The sequence below is a fragment of the Phyllostomus discolor genome, chromosome 11 (genome assembly GCF_004126475.2).
Source record: "Phyllostomus discolor isolate MPI-MPIP mPhyDis1 chromosome 11, mPhyDis1.pri.v3, whole genome shotgun sequence".
NCBI lineage: Eukaryota > Metazoa > Chordata > Mammalia > Chiroptera > Phyllostomidae > Phyllostomus > Phyllostomus discolor.
This window is the reverse complement of record NC_040913.2, coordinates 91,650,695-91,658,661: the sequence shown is the minus strand read 5'-3', so window position 1 is coordinate 91,658,661 and position 7,967 is coordinate 91,650,695.

Sequence of the window (7,967 nt, the reverse complement as noted above, 5' to 3'; positions counted from 1 at the left end):
GAGAACTTCCCTAATCTCACAAGGGAAACAGACTTCTAGGAAGTCCAGGAAGCTCAGAGAGTCCCAAAGAAGTTGGACCCAAGGAGGAACACACCAAGGCACATTATAATTACATTAGCCAAGATTAAAGATAAGGAGTGAATCTTAAAAGCAGCAAGAGAGAAGGAGATAGCTACCTACAAAGGAGTTCCCATTAGACTAGCAGCTGATTTCTCAAAAGAAACCTTGCAGGCAAGAAGGGGCTGGAAAGAAGTATTCCAAGTCATGGAAGGCAAGGACCTACATGCAAGATTACTCTATACATCAAAGCTATCATTTAGAATGGAAGGGCAGATAAAATGCTTCCCAGATAAGTAAGATCAAGTTAAAGGAATTAATCGTCACCAAGAACATTAACATTGGAAATGTTAAAGGGATTTATCTAAGAAAAAGAAGAAGAAAAATATGAATAGTAAAATGACAACAAACTCACAACTATCAACAACTGAATCTAAAAAAATAAAGACAAGAACAAAAATGAACTAAGCAAACAACTAGAATAAGAACAGAATCACGGAAATGGAGATCACATGGAGGTTATCAGTGGGGAGGGGGACGGGGAGAGAGTGGGGAAAGGTACAGGAATAAGTAGCATAGATGGTAGGTAGAAAATAGACAGGGGGAGGTTAAGAATAGTATGGGAAATGGAGAAGCCAAAGAACTTATATGTGCAACCCATGGACATGAACTAAGGGGGGGGAAAGCGGGTAGAAGAGGGTGTGCAGGGCACAGGGGAATAAAGGGGGGGAAATAGGACAACTGTTATAGCATAATCAATAGAATATATTTAAAAAATGAAACAAAACAACAAAAAGAGACTTGATCTTTCTAATATTACATTTGGAAAGCCAACTTCATAGATACTCTGTTTCTGGAGAACTTTGTAACCAGAATAATGGAAAATTCTTGTGGTTGTCATGCTTTTTGATGAAAGAGCAGAGATCAAAATACTCATAGATCCAACCGATCTGCATGAAGTTGGGATTTTCAGCGACAGTGACTCCTGGATGGAATCTTCCTGAAGCTGTAGGAGAAGAGAAGAGAATCGCAGCTGGAAGGTGGCTGGGGGTTGAGGGGACTGTCTGGGGCTTTGCCACTGTGTTTGGTGTGACCCCGGGGAAGTGCCCAGCTGTGGCGGACGAGGTGGTCAGAGCCGGCACTTTCCAGTGAGGCAGGTGCTGGCCTGTGGGATACGATGTGAGGAGTGGGGGCGGGCTTCCTTGTCAAATCCCTCATTCCCATCACCGGCCACATTCTAGTCATTCCCTGGAGGTAGGTAGGATCCTTCGAGCATGCACCCCAATGAAGTCAGATTTCCCAGGAGGCAGGTCTGTCCCTGCCACCTGAGCAATAATGTTCATCGGCAGATAACCCGCAGGAAGTGGGTCCTGGATGAAGCGGACGTGCAGAGGTTGGTCTGGGCGGAGAGGACCGTGTGGGCCCAGTGGAACCAGCAACCTGGGCACTGAGAGTGGACCGGGGGTGGGGGAGGACCCAGGGGTGGACTCAGCTATGATTCAGTTCCAGCTCCCAGTGCAGTGATGAGTGTACAAAGCCATCTTGCCATCTGGGCGTTTCTGCCTTGTGCAAACTCCCTGAGTGTCCAGCACGTCCTGTTTGCCTTGGTTCGCCTCCATAGCATCACTCACACTTGATGTTTCACCCAGAGCCGGGGCTGCTAAGTGTCCTTTCTCTACATCCCCAGCATTCCTTCCTCACCCACGACCTGATTCTCCCCACACGACTGTGCAGAAAAACGTGACTTCCCACCCCCTCCCTGGAGGCACTGCTGCCTCTGTGCGTCTGCGGGCTCAGGGACGACCCACTGCACACCGGGCTGTCGCCCACAGGCCCCGCCACTGAGGCACAGCGGGTGGAGGATTTGAAAGTCAGTTCCCTCTCTTTTCCTTTCCCACACATTTTGGGTGCCCGATGAGAGGGTCTCGAGACTTGTAGCCGGAAAGGATTGTCTTTCCTCAACAACTCCGCTCAGTGCCGAGGGCTGGTCTGTTGCTCAAGGGTGTCCTTGGACGTGACTCGGTCAATCCGAAACAACCATCATGTGCTTCCGAGTGACTGTGGCAAGGGTGTTGGCTAGAGAGTATTGTCTCAGGCCCACCTCCTGCCTCTCGCGAGCTTACAGTCAGCCCCAACAGGTGAGGGCCACCTGTCGTGAAGAGGAGCGGTGCGTTGGCTGTGGGAGTGCCGGAGGCTCCGTGATGACTTAGCCAGAGAGAGCAGGGGCTGCGCTCCCCCGTGGCATCCTGCAGCTCACGGCTTTCGTCCAGGTCATCCTGAAAGTAGTCATTTGGGTGTTATTTGCTCAACATCTTGAACAAATTTGTTCATCAATAGTGCCTTCACGCAATTTTATTTCACACTTCCTCTTGTGTCCCTGTGGTGCATTTTGGTTCCTGGTGTGTCCCTATGGGAGCTCTGTGGACCCAGAGCATCCGAGGAGGGGGCAGGGGCTGTCAGCTGTGCCCAGCACCAGCCGTGACCCCTGGGGGAGGCTTCCAGGGGCTACGCATGAGCAGAGGGAAAGTCCGAAGACCGTTACGGATTAGTCATGGCATCCTCGCCCCGTGTCTCCACCACAAGGCTGTGATGACATATTTCTTAACCTGGGAATCCCCACATCATTGCTGGAGCCGGGAAGTAGGGGATGGCTCACATCCCGGTGGGCTCGGACAGCCTGCCAGCGTATCTGGCGTGACCCGGTCCTTGTGTGTTCACCGCAGCAGCACGGCCAGTGTCCTGGATGCCCAGGCAGGGCCCAGGCCCTGGTGGGTGTTGTTTGCGTTTCAAACGGAGCTCCATGCGGCGCCTTCCCTCTGAAACTCCCTACAGCCTTCGACGTGGTTCTCTGTCTTCTATTCTTGCTCTCAACTCTCCTCGGAACCAGAAGGAAACAAAGAAGAAAACTGTCACCAGCCATCCTACGGGACTCACAACTACATGCGCAACACGCTAGGAGCAGGAAGAGGTGTTGTTTCACCTGCTCCGAGGCCCTGGTGACGGAAGGCAGGCCAGTCCCCGGGTCCCCTCGGTGCGAAGAGGTCAGGACCAGCCGACGCCACCCAGCTGTGCTGTGACCCGCGTGTGTGGAGAGACGCCAACAGCAGTGTTGCCTTTGAGTCTCTTTTCATAATTTTTCTTATTACACAGCTTTCATCCAAATAAGGTTCTTTCTCCTCCTGAGATAATCCCTATTATTTCGAAATGGGGTTCAGGTACCCCCGCAGTTCCACCGGCGGTGACCAGCACCTCCTTCCGCAAATGGGCTGCTTGGTTGTGCCGACGCACGTGTTGTAACTGTGTTTGATATCCTTTGAAATATTTTTAGGGACTTTGAAAAAGGAATGGTTTACTTAGAAATCAGGGGGCAAACACAACCTTAAAATTATCATGTGAATGTGGGGGATTAAGAAAGATTGAAATAAAAACATCACCACTAACAACACTGCAGAGTTATTTCAACCCCCTTCTGTGCCTTAGAATATTGTGCATTTTGCTCCACTGGGGAAATACTGAGCTCCAAGGGGAAGGGTCAAGTCAAGGAACAACTCCAAAAGTCCCATGTTCAAGGGCAACAGGGGGAGGATTGAATGTGGGAGGTGGGGCAGGGGGGAGCAATGGAGGGAAATGGAGACAATTATAATTCAACAACAATACAAAATAATTAAAATTTTTAATTTTTAAATTATAATTTTCTACAAAGTGAGAAAAAAATCACTTGTAGAGTCCTTTGGATATTTTCTGTGGCGATCGAAATTTGTTCTTTGAAGCTAGAGTTTAATTTAAGGGACTGTCCAAAACACAGAAGTAGCCCAATAAGTAAGACAGGTGGTTAGGGTGTGTGGTACCACTTTCGTTTAACAATACAGGGACATGGAAGAGATCTCTCCATGGGACTTTTTACACGAGGGCATCTGTGACCAGCCACTGTAGTAACCTCACAAAGTGCCTCTGTTAAGAGGCAGGCTCTTGTTTCTCTTCTCACTTGGGTTCTGTGGGTGGCAGTTTTATCCGTGCCTCAGTTTGCATGGAACTGTGGACCCAGTGACGCAGCAGGGGCTGGGTCTCACAGGCCCCCGGCGATTCCAGCCCCCTGCAGACACATAGCTCATAGACCAACTTAAAATGATGAAATCATGCTTCGGCTTTGCAGAATACCAAAAGCAAAAGAGCTCCTATATTAATAAGCCCATTTAAAAAGCTTTTGGAAATGTTAAATTATCTGGGGATGTGCACACTAGATTCTACATTCAAGCCCAGGTGGTACCTGACATTTGTTTTTTTTTTTCTGGTCTTTTTCAGAATGTGGGTTCAATTGAAGTCTCCTGATCATGAAAAATCAACACGTTGCAAATATATACGGGCAGAGCTCTCCTCGCAGGCAGGAGAGTTGCTCTGCCTCTTGGCCTTGGCCATGGCTGGTTTTCACTCCCCCCCGCCCCCCAAGTTCACACTTAAGGCCCATTTAATGCTTGTGTGAGCACCACCTATTTCCTGTCATTGTGTTTCTTTGTCTAGGCTGCCCTCCTTGGAACCCTTATCTTCCCATCAGCTCCCACTCCTTTGAGCAGGGCTGAATTTGCCCGAGGCAGGGAAAGACTGAGGCACCCAGCTCCCGTCTGAACGGGAACCGCAGAGTAACCTGTGGCACCCAAGGGTGCATGTCTGGGGAGGCTAGCACTGGTGGTGTGGTTTTGCCGTTTGAAGTGCCAGCCAGAGGGAGTTTTTAAATGTCAAACACTTTGTTGTTTTCTCCAAGTCTTTTTTTTTTTTTTTAGATCTAAGTTAGGACCTGAGTGTGTCCACAGATCTCTTTTATATTATTTTTGGCTGAAGCCAGAAATGACTTGTGTTGAAAAATATTATGAGAACACCTCTCTTTGTAGCCCAATGCAGGAGACACCACAGGCTTGGAATATTCTTCAGGAAAACTGCAGAAAAACAGCCACTGTGTCCAATTACCTGCTTACCCAGATGCCAACGCTGAACTGCCAGAGGCTTCCTTACCCACGGCGAACGCACAGTGTGACCGAGTTGGCCAACCGCGAGGCGTGGCCAAAGGAGTAGCAACTTGCATACGAAGGGAATCGAAACCCCGCGCCTGTGCTTTGAATAACACGGCTAAAAGGAAAAGTCGTGTTCAAGTGCATTTCCAAGGCCTGTTGTATTTGGCCAGATGCCTGAGTCTGGCATAATTAAACATGAAATAGATGAGCGAATTAACCCTGGTATCCCATAACAAACAGCAAGATATATGTATTTTCGTCAAACTCTAGTCATTTTGAGATTATTTAAAAATGTATTTAACCGATGGAAACTTGGATTCTTAAGTGTGGAGGGCAAGCAATTTTTTTAAATTCCTCAGTTTATGGACCAAGGTAGCGATCCATTCAGTAAGCCCTTTCGGAGAATCTGTTCTGTATGGTGGGGGGAGGGGCTGGGGCAGGCACTGATGACAACCAGCCAACCAGACACGATGTCCCTGCCCTCAGAGGAGCCGGTCACTGTCCCTGAGCTGTGAGTGTTGACACAGTGACGCAGAGGGCTCGTGGGAACAGAGCGACCGCTTCCAATGCTGCCGGTGGCACCTCGGGTCAGCCCCCCAGCGGCTGCAGCATGAGACTGAATCCTGGGGGTCAAATACGAATGTCCTCCTTGGGGAAAGGGCCGAAGACAGGGAGGCAATGAATTCTGGGAACCCTGCCATCGGCCAGACGATTGCTGCAAGACCAGAGGCCGTCGTTCTGTGTGCCTTCCCACTGCCTCCCATCTGTCTCGCACTCTGTGCTGCACTAAACACAGTGAACTCTCGGGGCCTTGGTTTTTGTGTGCAAAATGGGGATCAGCGATAGGTTTTCCTAAAGATTACCTGTATTAATACACAGAAAGCACTTTGAACACGACTCAGAACATGACACTCTGGTACATGTTAACCACAATTAGCTGTCTCCGCGTGGTTGCCCATTCATGCCACACAGCAAAGGGCAGGGTGGTGGACCCATCCATTCATTTATTCCCAAACGTTTGTTAAGCACTTGCTCTGTGACGAGCACTGGGAATTCCGAAGGGAAAAGCACAAGCTCCCGCTCTCCTGGAGCTTACAGTTCTGGTGCTCAGATGAAAGAAAACAAGACACGATCGTCAGACGAGCCAGCGACGGCTGTGTTCACACCCTACGTGATGCCGGTGCAGCTGAGAGTTCGGTGTGGAATTTCCCGGTTTTCCGGAAAGCTCGAGGCAGCCGCGGTGCGAGCTACACATCAGGACTGTCCGTGGATCTGCGGACTTGGAAACCAGCTGAAATGAGCAGGCTGGCTCCGACACCGTAGATTAAAGCTGAGGTAGCGGTAAGTTTAACACCGCACCCCAGGCAGGGTTTTCTGTGCTCATCACATCACTGTGCCAGCCGGTTTCCCTATCCTGTGCGGCACCAGGAGATTATTGTTTTTATTTATTTATTTATTTACTTACTTACTTACTTCTTTTCATCCTCACCTGAGGATACCATTTCCATTATTTTTAGTGAGGGAAGAAGAGAGAGAGGGGGAGAGAGAGAGAAATCTAGGTGAAAGAGAAACATCGATGGGTTGCCTCTACACGCATCCTGATGGGGGGGTCCAACCCACAACCTAGGCATGTGCCTTGACTGGGACTCGAACCCTCAATCTTTCTGTTCATGGGATGACACTCCAACTCACTGAGCCCCACAGGCCAGGGCTGGCACAACGATTTTTAAAGGCATTTTGTTCCAGGCCTCAAAGGATGACTGCTGGCTGTGAGTGCCTTGTTATAAAACTCTGTCTTGCATCTTGAATCGCATGACCCATGTTCAGTTTCATTTACAGTGTGGTGTGAGTGGGAGGTGTCAGAATTCAGATATAAATGCCACATGGTCTTCTTCTCTACTTAGCGCTTTATTATTCCAGAAAACCGAAGTCCTGTCGAAGGAACTCGGTTCCTTCGAGTGGGAAGCGTCGAGTGGGAGTGCCCATCATGCTGCCCTCCTTTGGTTCTTTGGTTGCCCTCGGGTTCATTTTCACCTCATCCTAGGGATTTGGTTTGGATGGAAAACTCATCCAAATGAACTGCTCATCAGAACGAACTGCTTCAACGTCTACATCGGAAAGCACCTCTAGCGCAAGAGAGGGGTCACCGGTGGGACAACCGGCTTAGCTTACATGTTCTGGCTTCCTTCTGCTGTCCTGAAGAGAACGTGGGAGAGCCAGCGGGGACTTGGCCTTCAGAAGCAACACACGTTGAAATAAAAGCGACTGCCCGTTGAGTAGCATTTCCCTTGGACAAAGTGCACACGTGTCAGGTAGAAGCAGGGCTCTCCTCTCGGCGGATGGGAGGGGCCTCCCACGGGGACATCCTGCAGCTGCGCCCGTGAGCTCTGACTTCTAGAAGCTCGTGGAAACAGCTGACTGATTCCTTCATGCCACTCGACTATTCCTGTTCTAAGGAACAGAGTCTTGACTTGTAGCTTGAACTAGAGCTTAGAGGGGTTCATGCATGTCTGGTGCTGAAGTTTATTTGAAATGTATCGTAGCTAAGATTTTACCTATTGATTCTATTTAGAATCCTTTGGGGCTATTTTGAGAGGTTATACTTGTATAACATGGGAAAAGCAAAGTCACCATCTTTTAAAATAATCCTGTAGCTATGTCAGACTGAAAGGCATTGAAATATAATATTTATAGATGGTGCATTTCCCAGATTTAGAGTTTTAATGAGCTTAGATAAGTTATAAAAATAATCTGTTGACAGTTATACTGATTTTAAGATTGCTAAGTAAAATTTCTAATGAAGAGCAGTTTATATAGGTTTAAAAACTCTTATTAAAATTATCTTTATATCTTACATAGTAATATGTTTAATTCTCCATGTTTTGAAAGAAAAAAATAGATAAA